Below are 25,341 nucleotides of genomic sequence, written 5' to 3'. Positions count from 1 at the left end.
GCCTCAAAGTCGCGGGAGCAGGCGCCCCGGTGCGCGCTAAATAACGACCTCCCGGAGAAGCCGTCCCCGAGCCCTTCAGCATCGACCCCTTATCAGATTCCTGAAAATAGGAAGGCCGGCTGCAGGAATAGTGGCACTGTGGGCCCCCACGATGGGAGGCCGCTGCGGAAGCGGCGTGATTTTTGGGGTTGTACCTCAGCAAGATGGTGGCAGGGAGGATGGGACTCCCGAGGCGCAAAGAAATGGATCCCCTCCCTCCAGAACACAGGCGTTCGGTCTGGGGTCCCTGCCCACTGGGGAAGGCCTCAGGCCCTTCTCGACCAGAGTGCAGGTGGGGAAGAGCTGTCTAGCCTACAGCCTGGGGGTGCAGTCAGATCAATCAACACCTCGAAATGAAAATCGGTTCCTGTTGCTTCCCCAGCCCCAGATGAGCTCTCCGACAAGTCGCTTGCTTCCTTCTCCCCTAGTTTCTCAGCTCTAGCCTTTACCCCTCCGCCAAGCCCTGGGGCTGAAAGCAGGTGTTTCCTCCCCACCAGCCTGATTCGCAGATTTGTGTGCTTCAGGGTTTAGGGCCCACCTTCCACAACACCCCTTACCAAGCTGCCACCATCCTTCCTGCCCTCCCAGATTCTGCTCCCCAAGCCACCACCCTCAGCCAAGGAGGGAGACCCTGCTTGTGGGGGAGACCCAGCCCGAGGAAGGAGACCCAGCTCCTAAACGCTATGGGCCCAGCCCCTCGTCATCCCCGGGCTCCTTTCCTGGGCCTGGCCCAGCCTGGAATGACCCTGGTCTCCTCCCTCCCTGCAGGTAGAGGGCCCAGAGTGGAGGGGGGCATTGCAGGGACCTCCAATGGGAAGAGCTGGAGAAGGGGCAGCTTGGGGAGGAGCTGAAGGAGCGAAGCCAGGGTCTCTAGACTCCCAGACTCCTCACCCTGAGGAGAGGGCACTGCAGAATGGGATTTTGTTGTCCTTCCCCGATCCACAGGGGCCTCAGTTGAGTGCCGGCCTATTTCTCCATCTGACATTCCCCCTCCCCAGCCAGCAGGCGCCGGCATCAGGTCTGCAAGTTATTGTAAGTCCTGCAGGAATGCCCAGGAGCGAGGTGCCTCTGGCCAGCAGTGCCCACTCCTCTCCCATGATGTGGCTGACCACTCCTGCGCCCTCCACACCCAGCTGGTGAAGAGCGGGTGCCGTCAGGGAGGTGGAGGAGTGTATGAGGTCAGACTGGACTCGGGGAAGGAAGCCAGCAGCCCCCTCTACGAAGAGTGAGCTAAGTATCTGTGTGAGAGAGAGACCGAGAGAGAGAAGGGAGGGCAGGAAGGACAATCCCGGCCTTAATTCCTAGCTCTTCAGCTAGCCAAGGCAGTGACCTAAGACGCTCAGGGACCCGCCCACGGATGCCTTGGCCCACCCCGTCCACCGGGCACTCACCAGCCCCAGTCTCCAGCCTCGAAATCGGAAACTTTTCAATTCACCGCTCTCCTTCCTCCCCTTTGGGACCCGCGATGTGTGGGGCGGTGCCCTCGGAGACACTCACACAGTTGGTTCTGGACGCTCACACACTCAAACAACAGCGGTACGAGGGAACTCCCAGCTTTTTCCACAGCTAATTATAGATGTGAAAGTCTGAGGATGTTTTGCAAGCAGCACAGAGAAACTGCTGAGGTTTCTCTGCAAAGCTAAAGAAATTTCATTTGTGCCCTGTCCTTCCCCCCTGCTCCCAACTTCTCCCAGCCCACCTCCACCCCACGGCCCCAGAGTGCCCCTCCCCTAGTTCCCGCTGCAGCCCCTCTTTCCCGCAGAAGATTTCTTTGGTTCCCCTTTTTTTCCCCCCATCTCTGTTTTGGGCTTTCGAGAAAGGGAACAGACACGGAAAATATTTTTGCAACAGTTTTCCATCCTGCGTCCCATTCCCAAGCCAAGGGGGAAGGGGAGGACCGGAACAGAATGGGGTGAGGGAAGGGAGATAAATATCTTTTCCAAGAGCTCAATTTTGGTGTCAAAAAGAGAGTCCCTCCATTCCTTTAACCCCATAGCCCCGGAATGACAAGAACTAGGAAAAGATCACTTGTTCCATTATATGGTTTCTCAGAACTGATAAGAGGTAAAACAGTATTTGACAAATCTGTGCACGCACACAATTTTTAAAAACCCTCCAAAACCAATCGCATGAAACATGCTAGAAAGAGGAAAATCTGGGAGTTTTAGAAGCCATTGAGAGAAAAGAAACAAAGTTTGCAAATCACAAGTCAATTCATTCTCTGCAAGCCTACCTCTCTTTCTAGCAAAGATCCAGGTTTCTCCAAGCGGGACTCTCCCTCCAGGTTTCCATGGATGGGGGTAGGGTGGGGTGACCACCACCAGTCTCCCCAGTGTGGCAACCAAGCGAGAGATGCTGGCTTTGCCCTCTTGCCTTTCCGGCTGAGGCCGGGGAGTGGGCTGGGTCTCCTCCCCCTGCCCTTCCAATGGGAAGGACCTCTCAGATTCCTGAAAGAAAACGGGTGCAGGGGAGCTACGCGGGTGTCTCTGATCTTGCTCTCTTCGGAGGGACGGTTTCCCAGGAAGTTCGTGCCCCCCTCCCAGCCCCCAGCTTTGGACGATCTCAACAGCGGAGCTTTCTTAAGAAAATGCTTGTCATGGCAACAGCTCCAGCTAACTCGGGCCAGACTCCTGCTCACCAGCTCTCCCCAGGCAGTGCGGGAAGAGAGAGGGGAGGAGCGGGAGCTGGAACAGAGGTGGGACTTGGCACGAGGCCAAACCATTACTCTACTGTTAAGGTGGCCCGATTACTGCAGTTGCTTCCTGGTTCGTCTTAAGGGGGAATGCGGAAAGAAAGGGGAGGAATCCTCTCCCCCCTCAGCTTTCTTTGCCGCCCTGGCTCTCACTTGTTGAAAAGAAAGCTGCGTAGGGGTGGAGGTGTGAGGGTGGAGGTGGGGAGTGGATGTGGGTGGCGGTATTCAACGGTTGTTGGGTGGAGGGAAAAAAGGAAGCTTCTGCCTGTGGTTGGCTTCCTGCAGCTCCTACTGGCCTCTCCACCCCTTACTCACTTAGATCCAGGACCAAGAAATCCGAGGTGTCCGTGGACACCTGTATGTCTCCTCCCACCTTCCTGCTCCTGTCTGAATAGGTGCTCCTTGGAAAAGGAGAAGAAATTGTTTTGTACACACACACACACACACACACACACACACACACACACCTCCTCCCCCACACCTTATATACAAGTCACGTTTTGTTCCCTCTTGCCCCTGTACCCACCAGAGGTATATTGACAGTGCATGGAAATAGCTGCCCCCTTATGACACCAAAAGTTTTGTCTATACGGTATCATTTCTAGCCCTCGTGGCAATCCTGAAAGGTACTTATTATTAGCCTCATTTCCTAGCTGAGGAAATTGGGGATTGAGTGACTGGCCCAAGGTTATACATCTGGTTAATGACAGAGCCAACGATTCAAGGCCAAGTCAGATGGACTTCAAAGCCCTTGTATTCTCCTGTACTTGTATCAAACCCTGGCACACATTTCCATTTTAATTTGCACACACTCAGACATCCATGCACACTTGGACACAGCCTGTAAACTGTTAATTACACCCCCATACCCACACACCCACCAGCATTGTGCAACAGTGCCACCCATAGATATTGCATAGAACTTTATGGCTTTTTCAAGCACAAACACGCACCATCAGCTGGTTCACACAACAACACCTCCTCGTCGACTGACAGGTTCCCACACCGACCTCAGCAAGCACACTCACTCATGTTTATTTGCCTACGGAAGCCATGTTGACAAATATCCCACAGGTTATAGCTATGAGCTATGCTGTGAAGAAGGTGACTGGCCACTACTTCCCAATCTTTTACACAGAGGGCTGAGAAAAGGTCTCTTTGATCCTGTCACCCTAACCCAACACCTCACACCACCCTTGTCCTTCTTTGCTGTCATCCCTGTCCCAGGAAGCAGAGATACAGCACATGGAGAAACAGAGTTGTGAATTAGACCCAGGGGGTCTGGTTTCCCCCTGTCTAATTAGCACCCTTCCCAATGTTCTCTCTTTTGGGTCCTCATTTTTCTCTTCATTTGCCTACCCTTTTTTTTTCTTTTTTTTTTTTTTTTTTTTTTTGAGATGGAGTGTCTTCTGTTGCCCAGGCTGGAGTGCAGTGGCGCAATCTTGGCTCATTACAATCTCTGCCTCCCAGGTTCAAGTGATTCTCCTGCCTCAGCCTCCTGAGTAGCTGGGACTGCAGGCATGTGCCACCACACTCAGCTAATTTTTGTATTTTTAGTAGAGATGGGGTTTTACCATGTTGGCTAGGCTGGTCTTGAACTCCTGACCTCAGGTGATCTGCCTGCCTCCACCTCCCAAAGTGCTGGGATTACAGGCACGAGCCACCATGCCCGGCTTAAATTGCTATTTCTTAATAACTCATCCATATCCTATTTCTGAGCTAGAGAAAGTTAGACAAAAGTAATGTTTTTAGACTGGTTGGGCTGGGCTCAGAACTCAGAGTTCCTCAATGTGAGGCTGGAGATTGCCTGCTGCCATCTGAAAACAAAATGCAAAATAAACCCTGGCCAGGCTCAGTGGCTTATGCCTGTAATTCCAGTATTTTGGGAGCCTGAAGCGAGAGGGTAACTTGAGGCCAGATTTCAAGACCAGCCTGGGCAACATAGCAAGACCCACCCCATCTCTACAAAAAAATTAAAAACAAAACAAAAAAAAGTAAGCCCCTGCCGGTGCTTGTGCCTCTGCCTGCCAGCAGCCGAAGAAAGCTGCAGGAATAGGGGGAGATTTTAGGGCCGAGATCTATGGAAACTATGGATTATTTGGTCCTTTTTGCCTAGTGATTGAATTTTACCCTCAAGGCACTTACAGGACACTATAGGTGACCTTTGTTCATTTCAGCCTCTTGCAACTCCTCTGGTCACTCCCATCTTCCCAGGGCATTTCAAGGACAGAGTTGCTTGGTTCCTTCCTTCCTTCCTTCCTTCCTTCCTTCCTTCCTTTCTTTCTTTTTCTTTTTTCTTTCTTTCTTTTTTCTTTCTTTCTCCCTCCCTTCCTGCCTTCCTTCCTCCCTTCCTTCCTTCCTTTTTTCTTTATCTTTTTCTTTCCTTTCTTTCTTCTATCTTTCTCTTTTCCTTCCCTCTTTCCTCCTTCCCTCCCTCCTTCCTTCCTTCTTTCCTTCCTTCCTGCCTTCCTGCCTTTCTGCCTTCCTCCCTTCCTCTCTTCCTCTCTTCCTCTCTTCCTTCCTTCCTCTCTCTTCCTTCCCCCTTCCATCCCTTTCCTATCTCTCTTCCTTTCTTCCTTTCTTTCCTTTCTCTCCCTTCCTTCCTTCCCTCTTTCCTTCCTTCCTTCCTCCCTCCCTTCCCCCCTCCCTCCCTCCCTCCCTCCTCCCTTCCTTCCCTCCCTCCCTCCCTTCCTTTGTTATGGGTCTCCTAGGTTGCCCAAGCTGGTCTTAAACTCCTGGCCTCAAGTGATCCTCTCGCCACAGCATTCCAAGAAACTGGGACTATGGGCACCCTCCATGATGTGCCGTACCCCTGTTAGATTTTGGTAGGCCCTAGCAAAATGTCAGCTTTAGGATCCCAAATCAATTGTTGGTGAAGATGTGAGAAAGAAAGGGAAAGAAATGAATCAGCGGAAGAGAGCTGCAGATTTAATGGCTTGTCAGGCTCCCTGCTGGATGGCAGCAACAGGACATTTTAGCACCCAATGAGTGTCAGTTGCATCTTTACCATGAGTCTCTGAAATGACTCTTTAAATGTATTAAAGTGTATTTCAAGCTGGTCTGCAGTGGCTGTGTGTGGCGGCATTGCCTAACAGTTCAGTAAACTTGTCTTGGAGGAATAACAATTTAGGCCAGATGTACGGTCCCATTAAAGAAGTCTGCTTTGGCTGCCTGTTTTGTGTGGACTGGGAAATGATACCTTCTCCTAGCTGGTTATTACTGGAAAGATAAGCTCTTCCCCTCAAACTCTCTGGATTCCAGGGAGACAGGCTCTGCTGGAGAAGTGCTGTCAAAAGAGGCTGGGATGGCTGGCCCGCCTCTGGCTGGCTAAGCTGCAGGGGCAGGCCAGGGTTCCACGGCAGCCGCAGATCCTCACCGTGACTTCCATGGTGGCTGTGGGGTTGTGGGGCGAGAAAAAAGAAATCCTCCTCCCACTCCATTCCCATCCCAGCCCTGCTGCAGAAAGGAGGGAGGGATAGCGGGGGGTGGGACAGTGTGACCCCAGAGGAGCCGAGAGGACCTTAGCCTGATCTCTGTCACCGAGCTGACCACCAAGGCCTGTGTTTTCTGGAAAGCTAGAAGCCTCAGTGCTTCGCTTCTTGCAGTGGCAGGTTTGAAGTCTAGAACGGGTAAAAATAAATCTATCCATAAAAATAACCCACTAGATGTGGGAAACTGGAGTTGGCCTCCCTGGGGCAAGAGAGAGGACACTGCCTCTGGCATGCGAAGTTCACAGTCTGCGTGTTCTGCTCAGCTCTGAGAAGTCCTGCCTCCCTCTCCTCCTGGCTGTACTCCTGACTTTACAGGTTCCTGTTCTTTAGGTCCAGCCTGGCTCTCCTCAGCCTCCCCACAGCAGGTCAGTCTCTACAGGGCTTATATCACTGTGGACCCTGTTCCCACCCCATCTCTCGCTAGAAAATGCAGTCAGCCCTGTGTCTTCCTTAGGTGCTGAACAGAATATGTTCTTCTGCCTCTTGACGGCTCCACCTCGAGTTTTCCAAATCCTCCTCGCCATTTCCTGCACCTCCCCCAGTGCAGACTGCATGACTCCCTGTTGTGAGTATCTACCACTTTGCCTTGGCTAGATCAGCAGCCATTTTCCCCATACCCAAACTCAGTTCTTTGGGGTGTCCTTTCCTCTCACTGTTAGGGACGATGGAAGCTGAGCCAGGCACGGCGGTGCACGCCTGTAATCCCAGCACTTGGCGGGGCCGAGGTGGGCGGATCACACAAGGTCAGGCATTCAAGACCAGCCTGGGCAATGTGGTAAAACCCCATCTTTACTAAAAATACAAAATACAAAAAGGCCGGACTCACGCCTGAAATCCCAGCACTTTGGGAAGCCAAGATGGGTGGGCGACTTGAGGTCAGGAGATGGCGACCATCCTGACCAACATGGTGAAACCTGGTCTTTACTAAAAATACAAAAATTAGCCAGGCATGGCAGTGCACACCCGTAGTCCCAGCTACTCCAGAGGCTGAGGCAGGAGAATCACTTGAACCCAGGAGATGGAGGTTGCAGTGAGCTTAGATTGTGCCACTGTACTCCAGCCTGAGTGGGTGAAGAGCGAGACTGTGTCTCAAACAATAAATAAATAAATAAAAATACGAACAATTTGCTGGGTGTGCCTGTCATCCCAGCTACGCAGGAGGCTGAGGCCCGAGAATCACTTGAACCCCAGAGGCTGAGGTTGCCGTGAGCTGAGATCCAGCCTGCGTGACAGAAAAAACAAAACAGAACCAAAAAAAAATAACAATGGAAATTGACATTTTGTTAGTGGTCCTAACCCCACATGACCCAAGCTGAGCCAATTACATCCTTTCCTGAGAGTTTTGCACTTACAATTAAAGAGAAAACAAGGCTTGGTTCCTGCCGTGAATACCATGAAGAGAGAGGCTCTGGAAGTATTAGGGGCCATGTTCCCTGTCCCCTGGAAGAAGCCTGCAGCAAGAAAGAATACAGCTTGCATGCAAGGGAGGCAGAGGAGAAAGCTAAGGAGTGAGTACCAGCAGCACTTGAGTTGGTTGTACCTCATATCCCACTGTACCCCTGCCTTTCCTATAGATGAGCTACATGACTCATTCGTTATACATGCCTACGCTAGATGAAACTAGGTTTTTTGGTCACTTGTACTAAGTAATGTAGAAATGTAGTGTAGCAAGTAATACAGAAAGTGTCTGAGCTAGTACTTACCATTTAGATTCCATCATTTCTGTGAATGTTATTCATTCAGTAAGTATCTCTGAATACCCACTATTCAATTTAGCATACATTTATTGAATGTCTACTGTTTCAACATCTACTGGGCCCAGATGAGGGATACAGAGGTAATAAGCTTCTAGTTTAGTAGAAGAAAAAGATACTTTCATAGCATAAGTAGGTACAATCAAAGATGCCGTAGTTAATCTTTTAAACATATGTACTGAATGCTTACTATGTGCTAGGTAGCGCATGTTAAAAGATGAAATATAAAATGCTAGGAAATGCTAGGGAGTGATTACTTCAGATGGGGATACTAGAAGACTCTAGGAAGGAGATAATATTTGCAACTACCTGAAAAATCTTGAAGAGCAAGCTTTGCCAGGTGCGGTGGCTCACGCCTGTAATCCCAGCACTTTGGGAGGCCGAGGCGGGCGGATCATGAGGTCAAGAGATTGAGACCATCCTGGCCAACATGGTGAAACCCTGTCTCTACTAAAATACAAAAATTAGCTGGGCGTGGTGGCGAATGCCTGTAGTCCCAGCTACTCGTGAGGCTGAGGTAGGAGAATTGCTTGAACCTGGGAGGCAGAGGTTGCAGTGAGCCGAGATTGCGCCATTGCACTCCAGCCTGGCGCATGGCAACAGAGCAAGACTCTGTCTCACAACCAAAAAAAAAAAAAGCAAGCTTTAAACTGTTTTGGATGGTGATGAGGTTAGGGTGGGACATGAGCAAAGGTTTGGAGGAGGTAGAAAGAATAGAGAATGAGGTTGGTGGATTGCTTGAGGCCAGGGGTTCGAGCCTGGCCTGGGCAACATGGTGAAACCCCGTCTCTATTAAAAATACAAAAAACTAGCTGGGCGTGGTGGCACACACCTGTAATCCCAACTATCTGGGAGGCTGAGGCATGAGAATAGCTTGAACCTGGGAGGCAGAGGTTGCACCACTGCATTCCAGTCTGGGTGACAGAGTGAGACACTGTCTTAAAAAAGAGAGAGAGAGAGAGAGAGAGAAAAGGCTGGGGAGGTGCTTTGAGTCGGATGAACGGAGGGCCCTGAGTGGCCTCACGGGGTCTATGTTTAGCAAGCTGGCTGTGGCAGTAGTATGTAGGGTAGACTGCAAGCCTAGGGATGGTGGAGGGATAATCCAGGCACAATGCATCGCGAGGCAATGTTATGGGACATAGCCCCTGCCTTCCAGAAGCCTCTAGTCTGGTTGTGGAGACACACAAAGCAGGTAACAACAGAATAAATTATATGTTCTGGTCTAAAACTTGGATCCAGATGAAAAACCGAGTGAAAGTTTAGTAAAGGAAAGCCGAAGACGCGCTGGAAGCTTTGCAGAAGGCTTCTTAGAGTTGTCGAGACTCCAGCTGGACTTTCTGATTATTCCCAATGCTTTTCTTTCTACCTCCTTGCAGAGCAGGCCTGGTGATGGCTGCAGGGTAGACAGATGCATTTATCTGAGTAACTTCTGCCCCCACGTCCTTTGTCTATCCTTATTATACAAAACCCAGGGCAAGGGTTCTAATAGGGAAGACACTGGGTTCAGGAAGACCCGCTGAGCTCCAGTTAAGGGACTGGGGATATCCATGCTAAGCAGAGACACCAAGGCAGAAGTCCTCGGACGTGGTCTAGTCAAGATGGCAGGACATCAGAGAAGGCTGCTAGATGGAAACACAAATAGCCAGGGTTTACCCTCCAAGACATTCTCATCTACAATCAAAACAACTAATTCTCTGGCTGGGCATGGTGGCTCACTCCTGTAATCCCAGCACTTTGGGAGACAAAAGCCAGCAGATCACTTGAGGTCAGGAATTCGAGACCAGCCCGGCCAACGTAGCAAAACCCCATCTCTACTAAAAATACAAAACAATTAGCTGGGCATGGTTGTATATGCCTGTAATTCCAGCTACTCAGGAGGCTGAGGCATGGGAATCGCTTAAACCCAGGAGGTGGAGGTTGTAGTGAACGGAGATCACACCACTGCACTCCAGCATGGGTGACGGCAAGACTCCATCTCAAAAACAAGACCAAAACCAAAATAAAACAAAACACAACTAATTCTCAAGTTCGGAGTGAGGATTGCTTCAGGAAGCAGGGAGGGTTTGCTCAGGGAAGACCACAGTGACTACAGCTGGGAGGGTCAATGAACGACAAAGATGGATAGTTCTCCCTGTATTTAAATGAGAGATAAGCAAATAGCAGCAGTGTCTCAGCAGCAATGGGAGCAGCAGCAGTGGCAGCAGGCTGGGCAATTTCTCCACTGCTAGAACCTTGCTGGGTCCTCCATGGGAAGGCTGGCTTCCAGTTCACCTCCTTGCTGAGTGTGGGTGGTCTTCTATACTTGACAAGCAACAATTTCATTTTTCCCACTTCGTGGGATTCCTGTGGAGAGGACTGGATGGAACAACCTTTACAGAGATTATTAGAAAGCTAGGAGTGGGGGACCACCAGGTTGCCTAAGGAGGAGTGAACCGGCCCAGGTCGGAAACGGAGCAGGTCAAAACTCCCGTGCTAATCAGTAGTGGGATAGCACCTGTGAATAGCCACTGCACTCCAGCCTGGGCAGCAAAGCGTGACCTCGTCTCTAAAAAAAAGAAAAACAGAGATCATTAGAAAGAGTGTCTGGCCAGGCACGGTGGCTCACACCTATAATCCCAGCACTTTGGGAGGCTGAGGTGGGTGGATTACCTGAGGCCAGGAGTTCGAGACCAGCCTGACAAACATGGAGAAACCTCCTCTCTCTAAAAAAAAAAAAAAAAAAAAAAAAATTAGCCAGCTGTGGTGGCACATGCCTGTAATCCCAGCTACTTGGGAGCCTGGATAGGAGAATCGCTTGAACCTGGGAGGCGGAGGTTGTGGTGAGCTGAGATAGTGCCATTGCACTCCCTCTAGCCTGGGCAACAAGAGCGAAACTCCATCTAAAAACAAAAAGAAAGGGTGTCTGAATCTGCAAGGGTGTAATGTAGAATTAAAGAACACTTTCGATAAGGGCTTGAGGAGCTGGTCTCAGAAGACCACCTAGTTACTGTCACCACAGAGATCTTTGTGGCTCAACTTCTGGTTGTTGGGTTTTTGTTCTTTGTGTATTGCTGGTTTCATGCTCTGATTCTGGCAATAATGAGGTTTACTAGGGATGCCAAGAGTTCCATTTTACTCTGCGATCTCAGGCAGCTGCTGTGTTAGAGGTGTGTTAAGCTGGGCAGAAACAGCATGTGTTCATGGGAAAACCGGTGTGTTGGGCTGTGTGATCCTGGAGGGAGGAGTCTGTCTCTTCACCATCTTTGCTTCCCCAGTGACTGGCACATCAAAGGCATCTGTGCATACTGTTAAATGAAGGAGTGCAGAATTTGACCTGGAAAACCCGAAATAAAGGAGGTGAGGGCCAGAAGCATCTTTCTGATTCAGGACCTTTGATGATATGCAGAATTCGTTTGAGTTACTTGGGTGCATATTTTGCTGTTCTAATTTCATTCTGGTTCAATTGCTTTGGAAGCTGCAGTGGTTTGATTCTAATTTCCCTTTGAACTCATTAACTAGGCTTTTTTTTTTTAATGCAAGTTTGATTCATGATTTGTTTTCCTAACAAAATATTTGTCTCTCATTTATTTCAGGGTATAGCAAATTAGTACCATTTAAAAATAATTTTTGGTTAATGGTTGGGCTCAATAGAGCTGAGGAAGTGAGGGTGGAGTGAAGGGAACAAGCGATTATTTTTAAATTGAATTTTGGATCCTAATTGGAGTATCAGCAATGCCCTAGGTTCTCATTAAGTTTCAAATGAAGATCAAAGGAAGCCCAACTGGAAGGATCCTTGCTGGCCCCATGCTACATAGGAAGAGTTTACAGCCTGTCCCACCCAGAGCCCCCCGTTCCAGAGCCTTTAATGCTTCTGTGTTTGCACAGTACATTGCAGTTCACAAAGCGCTTTTTCTACATAGAATATTTAATTTGGGCCTGGCTAGGTGGCTCACGCCTATAATCCCAGACTTTAGGAAGCTGAGGTGGATGGATCACCTGAGGTTGGGAGTTCAAGACCAGCTTGACCGACATGGAGAAACCCTGTATCTACTAAAAATACAAAATTAGCCGGGAGTGGTGGTGCAAGCCTGTAATTCCAGCTACTCGGGAGGCTGAGGCAGGAGAATTGCTTGAACCCGGGAGGCAGAGTTTGTGATGAGGCAAGATCACGCCATTGTACTCCAGCCTGGGCAACAAGAGTGAAACTCCGTCTCAAAAAAGAATATTCGATTTGATCATTGCAATAGTCCTATGTGGTAGAAAGAATACGGCATGAGTTATTATTCTCATCTTACAGTTGGGGAAACTGATGCTCAGAAAGGCTGGCCACATTGTTGGGTATCACACAGTTCATGGTAAACATAACAGAAATCCTTTGACTGCTGGCACAAGGCTCTTTCCCTTGCCTTGAGGTGACAGGCTTTCTTGCCCTCTGTGTTTCAGGTCAGTTCTGCAGACTTCAGGATCCGCAGACCTGGGGAGAAATGGGGAGAGAAACCCTGGCTGAGAGCGGATGCTGGGAAAGGAGGGGCGGCAGTGGAACCTGTCTCCATGCCAGGAACTGAATTCAAGGTCTTCTGGTTCTTAAGATGACACTGGGAGCCTGGATTTCCGAAACTCACCTTCTCATCTTGGGGAGACCCCAGGAGGCAGGCCCTCCCAGAAACCTAGTGTACCATTTACTTTGTAGGAGATGCTCAGGCCTCTTCAGTCTCTGCATGACTTAAGCAGCTCCTAACGCCATTTTCATGACCTCTTCCAGTCATACAGCTAATGAAGCCACAGCTTCCCAGCCTGGCCCACGCAAATGCTCAGGTTGTGCACTTACCTTTCAGTCATTCATCCAGCAAACACTTCTCGAGCTTACTATGTGCCAAATAAAGATGCAAGGCACTTTACTTGCATTATCACCTGTTACTTTTGGAGTTCTAAGAAATAGGTGTCGGCCGGGTGCGATGGCTCACACCTGTAATCCCAGCACTTTGGGAGGCCGAGGCGGACAGATCACGAGGTCAGGAGTTTGAGACCAGCTTGGCCAACACGGTCAAATCCCATCTCTACTAAAGATACAAGAAATTAGCCAGGCGTGGTGGCGCATGCCTGTAATCCCAGTTACTCGGGAGGCTGAGGCAGGAGAATCGCTTGAACCAGGGAGGCAGAGGTTGCAGTGAGTCGAGATCACATCATTTCACTCCAGCCTGGGCAACAGGGTGAGACCCCATCTCAAAAAAAAAAAAAAAAAAGAAAACCCAAAAACAAACAAACAAAAAAACACTAAGTGTCAGGTGTCATTACTCTAATTTCATAGGAAATGAAACTCAGGGCTTATAACTAGTAAGCCACAGAGCCGGGCTAGCTCTAGTCCACTTGCCTCTGAGGCTGTGCCCTTACCCCTCTGTGTTACATGAAAGAAAGAACATACGTGTGAGAGAGAGCAGCATCCAGGTGGGCCGTGGTGGCTCACACTTGTAATCCCAGGAATTTGGGAGGTGGAAGCAGGTGGATCACCTGAGGTCAGGAGTTTGAGACCAGCCTGGCCAATATGGTGAAACCCCATCTCTACTAAAAATATAAAAATTAGCAGGTGTGGTGGTGGATGCCTATAATCCCAGCTCCTTGGGAGGCTGAAGCAGGAGAATCATTTGAACCCAGGAGGTGGTGGTTGTAGTGAGCCGAGATGGCGCCACTGCACTCCAGCCTGGGCAACAGAGTGAGACTCCGTCTCAAAAAAACAAACAAACAAACAAACAAAAAAAGAGGGAAAGCAGCATCCAGGCCCAACCCAGAGTGTCTGGGGCAGTGGGGAAGAGAGAAGCCTTAAATGTCGGTCTAGGCTGTGTGTACATCTCCGTATAACAGCTTCCAGGAGGCAAGAGCTGGGAATGGCAAAAATGTCCTGTGCTCACTGCAGAGGCTCTTGGTCAATGGGTCGGGAAGGCAGGAAGAGGGTAACTAGTCTCTGTATTTAACCTGGGAAGTGTGCAGGGTAGAGGTGGAGAGCAGGCTACTGGGGGCAGACCCAAAAGTGAACAGAAGGGTCATGAGAGCTGGCTTGGGTGAATTTTTGTTTCATTTTGTTTTGAGATGGAGTTTTGCTCTTGTTGTCCAGGCTGGAGTGCAAAGGCGCAATCTCAGCTCACTGCAACCTCTGCCTCCTGGGTTTAAGCAATTCTCCTGCCTCAGCCTCCTGAGTAGCTGAGATTACAGGCATGCAGTGCCATGCCCAGCAATTTTTCTATTTTTATTAGAGACAGAGTTTCACCATGTTGATCAGGCTGGTCTTGAACTCCTGACCTCAGGCAATCCACCTGCCTTAGCCTTCCAAGGCCGACTGAGTGAATGTTTTTTTTTTTTGTTTTTGTTTTTTTTTTTTTTTTTTGAGGCGGAGTTTCGCTCTTGTTGCCCAGGCTGGAGTGCAATGGCGCGATCTCGGCTCACCGCAACCTCCGCCTCCTGGGTTCAGGCAATTCTCCTGCCTCAGCCTCCTGAGTAGCTAGAACTACAGACACGCGCCACCATGCCCAGCTAATTTTTTTGTAGTTTTAGTAGAGACGGGGTTTCACCATGTTGACCAGGATGGTCTCGATCTCTTGACCTTGTGATCCACCCGCCTCGGCCTCCCAAAGTGCTGGGATTACAGGCTTGAGCCACCGCGCCCGGCTGAGTGAATGTTTTTAAATAAACTGCTCACTACCCAATAACTGTCTGCCTCACTCTGTTCCCAACTCCTCTGGGTCTCGCCAGACCTCCGGAGAAGGAGGCACCCTGGACTCTTGGGAAGTCTCTCCACCCATACCCCTGCCTCCAAGCTGAACTGCAAATGAACGTTCAGAGAAGGAGACTTTGCAGCCTCCCTGGGTTCCACACCCCTGCTTTTAGTGACTAGATGCAAGCAAGTTCTTCAGGAGGTCTGTTGTTAGTCCTCAGTGCACTCTCGTGGGACACCCACCTGAAACAAAAGAGAGCAGCCACTGAGAGATGAGGCATTTGAAGACTTCTGCTGCGTCTGCCCCAGCGTCCCCCTCCCAAATGACCTGGAGTTCCACCTTAGAGGCCCTTTCGTCTACTGGAACCGAAAGTGAGGATGACATAGAGAGGTGCTCGCCGGAGCCCAGGAGGAGTGGGGGAGGGATTGCTCCGGTATGGCTTCATCTGCCTTCTTAGCTTCTTCTAGGACTTGGTGTCAGGGGTAGGGAGAGAGTTTGCAGGAAAAGCTAACCCTATTGTGTTACATGGAGGAGTATAGATTATCCTTTAGGGGCCACAGACAATGTTTTATTTTTGTTTTTTTTTTTTTCACTTTAGCAATCAGCTAATTACACTGCCTTATTTTTGTTTTTATTTTTTAAATTAACTAATTAATTTAGAGACAAGATCTCACCCTGTCACCCAGGCTAGAGTGCAGTGGCTTGATACCGACTCTCTGCAGCCTCAGCCTCCTGAGCTGAAGCAATTCTCCTGCCTCAGCCTCCCAGGTAGCTGGGACTATAGGTGCGTGCCAGCATGCCCAGCTAATTTTTTAATTATTTTATTTTTTGTAGAGACAGGGTTTTACGCCATGTTGCCTAGGCTGGTCATGAACTCCTGGGCTCAAGTGATCTGCCCACCTTCCATGAGCCACTGTGCCTGGCCTTATTTATGGTTTGCTGAGTGGCCTTTGCAAGTGTTAACCTCTCTGGGACCCTGTGGATTTCTCACATCTGTGGCACTGAAATACAGGTGGGGGACACAATGGGCTGCCTTTCCTATGTAGGGTGACACCTGAAACGTGCTTAATTAATTTGAGGGAAAGGCCCAGGGCAGCACCATGAACCAAGATCCTTGGGATAAGTTGGAAACACACAGGCAGATTCTGGAACTATGGGTTCCATGACAAATAGGATCTTCAGAGGTCGTCTGGTTCTTCCCCTCCACATTCCAGGCAGGATACCACTCACCACGAGAGGTCATAGTGCCCAGGCTGTCATCACGGGCATGAGCTATAATTTCTGCTTGGTAGTTACGCCAGTGCAGTCAGTGTCCTCGCATCTCCCTGTGATAACCAGCCTGACAATAACCAACCTGTTATGCTTCCTGCATGATAAAGGCTGAGGAATTGCAGCCACAAAACCACTGTGGCTCAGATCCGTCTGTTCAGCAGTCCCTTAAGACTCAGGTCCCGTGCCATCTCCTCTGAGAAGCCTCCCGGATCTCCTCTTTCGCGCCCTGGTTAGGTGTTCGTCAGTGCTTCTGTAGCACCATTCGGTTTCAGGTCTTGTTCTTTACTCTGATGCCCGTATGTTCTCTTCCAAAGATTCTGCTCCTAGGGTCCATGGCTCCAGGAGCTCTGACTTTCTTCCATTCCTCCCCACTGCCTCCACTTGTCCTTTATTGTGTTAGCTGTTTCTTTCTTTTTTTATGTTTATTTTTTTATTTTTTACTTTTTTTTTTTTTTTTTGAGATGTAGTCTTGCTTTATCACCAGGCTGGAGTACAGTGGCACGATCCTGGCTCACGGCAGCCTCCGCCTCCTGTGTCCAAGCGATTCTCCTGCCTCAGCCTCCTGACTAGCTGGGACCACAGTCGCGTGCCACCACACCCAGCTAATTTCTGTGCTTTCAGTAGAGATGGGGTTTCACTGTGCTGGTCAGGATGGTCTTGAACTCCTGACCTCAAGTGATGTGCCCGCCTCAGCCTCCCAAAGTGCTGGGATTACTGGTGTGACCCACCACAACCATCCAAAGCAAAACGTTTTTGAAAAAAAAAAAAAAAGCAAAAAACTCTTTTTTGGTGGGTCGTGGTGAAACATGGTGAAATCTTATCTCTATTAAAAATACAAAAAATTAGCTGGGAGTGGTGGCATGCACCCGGCAACCCAGCTACTAAGGAGGCTGAGGGAGAAGGATCGCTTTAGCCTGGGAGGTGGAGGCTGCAGTGAGCCAAGATTGCACCACTGCACTCCAGCTTGGGCGACAGAACGAGACACTGTCACAAAACAAAACAAAACAAAACACCATTCACAGCAACATCTATGTTACAGAAAAGGGGTCCAGATCAAGACCCCAAGAGAAAGTTTTTGGATCTCGAGAAAGAAATAGCTCAGTCCAGAGTAAAGTGAAAGGAAGTTATCAGGAAAGTGAAAGAATAAAGAATGGCTACTCCATAGACAGAGCAGCCTCTTTCTTTTTTTTATTTTTGAGACATAGCCTTGCTCTGTCACCGAGGCTGGAGTGCAGTGGTGCAATCTCAGCTCACTGCAACCTCAGCCTCCTGGGTTCAAGCTATTCTCCTGCCTCAGCCTCCTGAGTAGCTGGGATTACAGGCACGTGCCATCACGCCTGGCTAATTTGTGTATTTTTAGTAGAGATGGGGTTTTACCATGTTGGCCAGGCTGGTCTGGAACTCCTGACCTCGTGATCCACCCGCCTTGGCCTCTCAAAGTGCTGGGATTACAGGCATGAGCCACTGCGCCCAGCAAGTCAGCTGTTTCAAGTTCACAAAGTAGTTTATTACGGAGTCTGGCCTCTTGGTGGATAAGATCAATCCCGGTGAGCTGAGAGGTGTAAAACTCCAGCATCCGGGCCTGTCAGCATAGGCTCCCTGGCGCACCAGCTTCCAGAGCCACATTTCCTGTTCCTTCTCCCGAGTTTCCATTCCTTCCACTCCATGGCCAGGGATATTTCTCTTGCTTTCTCCTGTCACACCAGAAGCAAAAGTTATCTCGGCTTCCTATTTTTTTTTTTTTTTTGAGACAGAGTCTCACTCTGTTGCCAGGCTGGAGTGCAGTGGTACGATCTTGGCTCACTGGTTCTAGCAATTCTCCTGTCTCAGCCTCCCGAGTAGCTGGGATTACAGGCAGGAGCCACCACACCCAGATAATTTTTGTAGCTTTAGTAAAGACGGGGCTTCACCGTGTTGGCCAGGATGGTCTTGGTCTCCTGACCTCATGATCCGCCCACCTCAGACTCCCAAAGTGCTGGGATTACAGTCGCGAGTCACTGGTCACTGTGCCCAGCGTTATCTCGGCTTTCATCACAACAATCTCAGTTCCAGGTCATCAGATCTCCTGAATTATAAAACCAGAATTTTCCAAGTAGTTTCTACCCCTTTGAGATACCTGGGACAGATTATCATTGCTATTATTATTTTTGCTAAACATTCTCTATTTTTCTTGAACTCACAGTTTTCCTAAATGCCTGGTGGGTAGTTAAATCAAATGCACAGAATTTATGCCAGGCTTTGTAAGACTGAGACAGAGGTGGATACGACTGAACCCCAAGAGTTTGTCAGAAGTTCCTCATATTACTCATCGATTTAAATACATTGCCTAGGGCTGGGTGCAGTGGTTCATGCCTGTAATTCCAGAACTTTGGGAGGCCAAGGGCAGGTGGATCACCTGAGGTTGGGAGTTCGAGACCAGCCTGGCCAACATGGAGAATGCCTGTCTCTACTAAAAATACAAATTAGCAGGGCATGGTGGTGTGTGCCTGTAATCCCAGCTACTCAGGAGACTGAGGCAGGAGAATCACTTGAACTCGGGAGGCAGAGGCTGCCATGAGCTGAGGTCGATCGCACCATTACGCTCCAGCTTGGGCAGCAAGAGCAAAACTCCATCTCAAAAAAAAAAAAAAAAAAAGAAAAGAAAGAGAGAAAATAGTTGGGTACACCTTGAGTTGCTGGGAGCCATCTTGCCAATGCCTGTCTGAGGGTAGAGCCAATGCACAGGAAAGCCCAGCTATGAGTTGGAGGGAAATCAGTCTGACCACATCCTGTGAGCTGTGTGTGCAGCTGGGCCTGATATACACACAAATTTTGCTCAAGCCAATTACAAACGGATTTCTTTTAACTGCAGTGGAAAAAAATCCTCACTAATATTAAACGCAGGGCCCATATTAATTAAAAAAAAAAAAAGTTGCCTATTTCCACTAGCCCCAGGAAACAGGAGTGATTTTCCCTTTCTTCCCATATCTCCTGTTATATAGTGGCCTTTTTTTTTTTTTAATTTAAATTCCCTCCCTGTTCAAGGCTGTTGCTAGGGTTTGGTATATCCTGATTTCATCAGGATAAGCATGCTACAGAGTGTAGATGGTGGATGACGGGCTGGCCTCCAGACATTGCTGTCCTGGTGGTCCAGGGTGGCTGACGCCATGGAGGACTCTGGAAGCAAGGCTTTGTGCCTCAGGAGCCCTCAGTTTGAGGTGGCCCAGCCTGCAGTTCATCCCAGGAATAGCCCTAAGGGTGTCGGGTTACTAAGATTGGGTGAGGGAGTAGCCGTTGGTCAATGGTTTGGTCTCAAGGACAATTATACTTTTTTTTTTTTTCACTTTTGTCTCCCAGGTTGGAGTGCAATGGTGTGATCTTGGTTCACTGCAACTTCCTTCTACTGGGTTCAAGTGATTCTCCTGCCTCAGCCTCCTGAGTAGCTGGGAATACGGGTACCTGCAACCAAGCCTGGCTAATTTTTGCATTTTTAGTAGAGACGGGGTTTCGCCATGTTGGTCAGGGTGGTCTCGATCTCCTGACTTAAGATGATCCACATGCCTCAGCCTCCCAAAGTGCTGGGATTACAGGCGTGAGCCACTGTGCCCAGTCTGTTATGCAACCTTCTGAGAAGTTGTCTGTGATGGTTAATACTGAGTGTCAGCTTGACTGGATTGAAGGATACAAAGTATTGATCCTGGGTGTGTCTGTGAGGGTGTTGCCAAAGGAGATTAATATTTGAGTCAGGAGTCTGGGAGAGGAAGACCCACCCTCAATCTGGGTGGGCACCATCTGGTCAGCTGCCAGCACAGCTAGGATATAAAAATCGGGTAGAAAACTGTGAAAAAGATGAGACTGGCCTAGCCTCCCAGCCTACATCTTTCTCCCACTGGATGCTTCCTGCCCTCAAACATCGGACTCCAAGTTCACCGGTTTTGGGACTCGGACTGGCTCTCCTTGCTCCTCAGCTTGCAGCCTATTGTGGGAACTTGTGATCATGTAAGTTAATACTGAATAAACTCCCCTTTATATATATCTTTCCTATTAGTTATGTCTCTCTAGAGAACCCTGATTAATACTTTGTCTAACTACATTTTCTGATTCTTTTTCTCCTTTTTTCTTTTCTTTTCTTTTTTTTTTTTTTTTTTTTTTTTTACAAAAGTTTATTCCTAAATGTACAACAACAGCTCTAAGACAACACTGAATTCCAGCTATAGGTGGCAAAAGATGTTATGGCAGGGAATACAGATGTTTAAATACGGATGAAATAGGCCGGGCGCGGTGGCTCACGCCTATAATCCTGGCACTTTGGGAGGCCCAGGTGGGTGGATCACCAGGTCAAGAGATCGAGACCATCTTGGTCAACATGGTGAAACCCTGTCTCTACTAAAAATACAAAAAATTAGCTGGGCATGGTGGCGCGTGCCTGTAATCCCAGCTACTCAGGAGGCTGAGGCAGGAGAATTGCCTGAACCCAGGAGACGGAGGTTGCGGTGAGCCGAGATCATGCCTTTGCACTCCAGCCTGGGTAACAAGAACGAAAGTCCGTCTCAAAAAAAAAAAAAAAGAAAAATACAGATGAAATAAATAGTCACCATCTCCCCAGGCACAAGGAACAGCTTACTTTTTGCCAGATTTCTTAATTCCACCTGTGGCCAGGGACCCTTCCCCATGGCCTTTGCTTTTAGCTCCTCCAGTTTCTTCTGCTCCTCTTTTTGTTTCTGCTTGAAAGCCTTATCTTCCTCATCCGTCTCCTTGACCTGCTTCTTGGGCTGTTTCAGGGGCTTCTTGCCACCTTCGTGGCTGGACATGGCACCTGCCACCCCTTCCCAGACCCTCTACTTTCTGATTCTTGAGCCTGAGGTAAATATCCTTTTTGTCCCCAAACTCCGAGATACCTGGGGGCCTTGCTCCTATCTTTTTCTATCCAAGGACCCCCGCCAAAAAGGCTGTGGTATAGTTGGATGTAAACACATACATCCAGAAGCAGCTGGGGGTGATTTTACTCACAAAAGCAAAGGGGTATGGAATTCAGCAGGTATGAATATTAAATCTAAAGGTCACATGTTTGACAGGTGTGGTGGCTCACGCCTGTAAGTCTAGCACTTTGATAGGCTAAGGCGGGAGGACTGTTTGAGTTTAAGACCAGCCTGGGTAATACAGCAAGACCCCATTTCTATAAAAAGTAAAAATTGGCCAGGCATGGTGGCACATGCCTGTGGTCCCAGCTACTTGGGAGGCTGAGGCAGGAGTACTGGAGATTGAGGATGAGTGAGCCATGACTGCACCACTGTACTCCAGCCTGGGTGACAGACTCTGTCTTAAAAAATAAATAAAGATAACATTTTTAAATTCAAATAAATGTAATTAACTTATTTTTACAGCATTTCACTAGGTCATCAGGGCTGGAGTGCAGTGGCACGATCATAGCTCACTGCAGCCTTGAGCTCCTGGGCTCAAACATTCCTCTTGCCTCAGCCTCTCTAGTAGCTAGGACTACAGGTGCACACTACCATGCCTAGTTATTTATTTTAGAGATAGGGTCTTGCTATGTTGCCCAGGCTGGTCTTGAACTCTTCACCTCAAGTAGTCTTCTGGCCTTGGCCTTCCAAAGCCCAAAACAGTGGGATTACAGGCATGAACTATCACATTAAATGTTACACTTTAGATAGGTCACCGTTAGGGTATTTCTCTATCAACAAGCTATTGCTCAAATGCATTAGGCTAGCAGAGCTGTCTTCTTATGGGGTACTGCAGACAGACTTGTCAGCCGCTCCTTCTGCTTGTCCCCTTCCTCTGTCTTCCTAGTTCCTGCATCTCTCTTGGCTCCTGGCCAGGTTGTTTTTGAATTACCATTGAGAGAAGCAGTACTTGTAGGAATTATCTCCATGGCATTCTTTCCCCCAGCATCCTCTTCTTCATCTGGAGATTCTGAACCTTGATAAGAAGGCCGTCCTAGGCCAGGCCGGTGGTTCAGGTGGATCCCAAGGCCAGGAGTTCGAGACCAGCCTGACCAACATGGTGAAACCCTGTCTCTACTAAAAATGAAAATTAGCTGGCCATGGTGGCGCTCGCCTGTAATCCCAGCTACTCAGGAGGCTGAGGCAGGAAAATCATTTGAATCTGGGAGGTGGAGTTTGCAGTGAGCAAAGATAGTGCTACTGCACACTGCACTCTAGCCTAGGTGACAAAGCAAGACTCCACCTCAAAAAAAAAAAAAAAAAAAAAAAAAAAAAAAAAAAAAGAAGACCACCCCCCAAACAAGAAAAAACCTGAAGGACGGAAAGCATATCCCAAGCCAGGAAGCATGCAGCAGCCCTGCCTGACAGGCTCCTTTGTCCTCTCTGAGAGACCTTACCAATCAGACAGGGGACCAGTGCCTTTCAGTTCTTAACTTGGCTGTGTGCATCTGGGAAGGCATCCACAGATGCCTCTGAAGGCTGGATACTACCTTGGCTGGGGCCCTTCTGCATTCAGTGACTGCCACCCCTTCATGAAACCCAGACAATTGGTTTCCCCGTGGGCTGCCTGCCCTATGTCCTATTAGGCTGATGAGATATCCAGCACTACCTAATTTCATATTAGCATGGAGACACTTGTGTACCCTTGGACGCTGTTCCTAGCTTGCCTGATGTTTGCCCCAGCCCTAGCCACTGTAGCTATGTCTGCACTGATATCTTAGTCTGGGTCTGCCTGGTTGTTTTCCTTCCTAAAAGCCCCAGCCACCTTGAACTAGATCAGTATCATGGAAAGCAGTAAGGTAAAAGTAAAGGAAGAAAAGCCCTCTGGGTCCCTCTGCAGGGCTTGTGCCTGAATTCTGTCTGTGGTGGTGGGAGGCTCAGTCACACTAGCTCATCTTGTGCCTGGTTGGCCAGTGGCACGGGGCAGTATGGGTGATTGGACTCAGAGCCATCTATATCCTGGACCCTAAGCCCCAATCCCATTAGGCTAATGCGCTAACTAAGTTAAGCTCATTCATTTATTCAGAACATAAATAGCTTTAACATCAAGTATGTGACTGGCTTTGTACCAGCTGCAGGAAGAGTTATGAAAAGGCTATGGTACAGTTGGATGTAAACACTAACATCTACGAAGAATGAACCAGTGACATAATAAAGCAAGGGATAAATGACATGAGTGTCCCGGAGTGGTCTGTGATGTGCTGTTGAGTGGATCGGAAGAGAAATGCTGTGTGTTCAGAGTGGCGAGATGAGCAGACGCTGGGATTGTCTGAGAAAGTCCATCAGGAGTTGATGAGGATCTTTAGGGTGTCAGGATCTAGACCAGGCAGGCCTGGCCTCCCAGGGAATGGCTAGAACCAAGGCGGGGAGGCCCGAGCTTCAGAGGAATCATACCCCGAAGAATATCAAAACTGAAGCCAGCGGTTTCTGCTGGGGGTCAGCAGACGATGAGAGTGTGACTCTTCTTTTAACAGTTTTGGGGAAAATCAAGAACTTGGCTGTCAAAATAGTGAGTAGCATTTGTTAAAGTGCTTTATACAAATAAAAGACGCACTCAATCCTTAAAACAACCCCACGAAATAAGCACTATTATTACTCTCTCCCCACTTTTTTTTCTGAAACGTGGTCTTGCTCTGTCTTGCAGGCTGGAGTGCAGTGGGGCAATCTTGGCTCACTGCAACCTCTGCCTCCCAAGTTCAAGTGAGTCTACTGCCTCAGTCATCCAAGTAGCTGGTGCTACAGGCACACACCACCATGCCCATCTAATTTTTGTTTTTTAGTAGAGATGGGTTTTGCCATGTTGGCCAGGCTGGTCTTGAACTCCTGACCTCACGTGATCCATCTCCTCGGCCTCCCAAAGTGCTGGGATTATAGATGTGAGCCACTGTGCCCAGCTCTTCTCTGTTTTTAAAGATAAGGAAGCTGAGGGCCGGAGAGCAGCCTGGCTAACTTGGTGAAATTCGATCTCTACTGAAAATACAAAAATTAGCCAGGCATAGTGGCATGTGCCTATAATTCCAGCTACTCAGGAGGCTGAGGCAGGAGAATCACTTGAACCTGGGAAGTAGAGGTTGCAGTGAGCCGAGATCGTGCCATTGCCCTCCAGCCTGGGCGACAGAGGGAGACTCCATCTCAAAAAGAAATAAAAATTAATAAATAAATAAAGATAAGGAGGCTGAGACCCAGAGAGCTGAAGGCCCCAGAGATGTGTCAGGATTTGAATCTGTGTGCTTTCAAAATACTTGCTTTTCTCATCATGCCATGCTGGCCACCCCAACCCACCCGGCCCCTCTTTCCTGTGTTGATGGGTCCTGGTGACTCACCTTCTTTCTTGGCAGACATTGTGGTTTTCAGACATTGTGGTTTCTGATAGCTCAGTAAATGAAGTCATCCTGTTGTTGCCGTCTCTGCCCCTTGGGCCGCACTCCCACCCCGGTGTCCTTGTCCTGCCTCAAGGCTCCTGGTTGCTGGAGCAGGAGCTCTTAGCTACTGTTGCTTTTTTTGTTCGTTTTATAGTATCTTCAAAAGAACATGGTTTCACCAGGGGGTGAGCCAAGGCCATTTAAGTGATATGCTCAATACTATCTAACAATGTCTTTCTTTTTTTTTCTTTTCAAGACGAAGGCTCTCTCTGTTGCCAAGGCTGGAGTGCAGTGGCATGGTCTTGGTTCACTGAAACCTCTGCCTCCTGGGTTCAAGCCATTCTCCTGCCTCAGCCTCCTGAGTAGCTGGAATTACAGGCACATGCCACCACACCCGGCTAATTTTTGTATTTTTAGTAGAGATGGGGTTTCACTGTGTTGGCCAGGCTGGTCTCAATCTCCTGACTTCATGTTCCACCTGCCTCGGCCTTTCAAAGTGCTGGGATTATAGGCATGAGCCACTGCACCTGGCATAATGCCTTTCTTTTTTTTTTTTTTTTTAGATAGAGTCTCACTCCATCACCAGATTGGAGTGCAGTGGTGTGATCTTGGCTCACTGCAATCTCTGCCGCCTGGGTTCAAGTGATTCTCCTGCCTCAGCCTCCTGAGTAGCTGGGACGACAGGCACGCACCACCATGCCCAGATCATTTTTGTATTTAGTAGAGATGGGGCTTCACCATATTGACCAAGATGGTCTCAGTCTCCTGCCTCATGATCCACCGCCTCGTCCTTTCAAAGTGCTGGGATTACAGGCACGAGCCACCGCATCCGGCACAATGTCTTTCTTTTCTTTTCTTTTTTTTTTTTTTTTTTTTGAGACGGAGTTTCACTCTTGTTGCCCAGGCTGGAGTGCAATGGCACGATCTCGGCTCACCGCAACCTCCGCCTCCTGGGTTCAGGCAATTCTCCTGCCTCAGCCTCCCGAGTAGCCGGGACTACAGGCACGTGCCACCATGCCCAGCTAATTTTTTTGTAGTTTTAGTAGAGACGGGGTTTCACCATGTTGACCAGGATGGTCTTGATCTCTTGACCTCGTGATCCACC

At 48.9% G+C, this 25,341-nt stretch overlaps 1 protein-coding gene and 1 pseudogene across 7 annotated transcripts in view; both read right to left on the bottom strand.

Annotated features, from left to right (window-relative positions):
* ATP2B4 (ATPase plasma membrane Ca2+ transporting 4) overlaps nt 1-2,872 on the bottom strand; it is a 114,942-nt gene extending 112,070 nt beyond the window's left edge. For 3 of the 7 annotated variants that reach the window (XM_032288821.1, XM_032288820.1, XM_032288817.1), the window contains exon 1: nt 2,273-2,872. The gene's annotated coding sequence lies outside the window, so the exon portion shown is untranslated. Of the gene's footprint in view, nt 1-1,430; nt 1,743-2,272 lie in introns of those variants that run through there. The other 4 variants (XM_032288818.1, XM_032288814.1, XM_032288819.1 and 1 more) reach the window with 2 other exon arrangements.
* Nucleotides 2,873-20,533: 17,661 nt separating this feature from the next.
* On the bottom strand, nt 20,534-20,724 carry LOC116558598 (annotated as a pseudogene).
* Between the last annotated feature and the right edge of the window lie 4,617 nt (nt 20,725-25,341).

This window comes from Sapajus apella, unplaced genomic scaffold (assembly GCF_009761245.1).
Source record: "Sapajus apella isolate SASKATOON/1434 unplaced genomic scaffold, GSC_monkey_1.0 scaffold22, whole genome shotgun sequence".
In the NCBI taxonomy this organism is placed as follows: Eukaryota; Metazoa; Chordata; class Mammalia; order Primates; family Cebidae; genus Sapajus; species Sapajus apella.
This window is presented reverse-complemented; position numbering and strand designations above follow the sequence as displayed.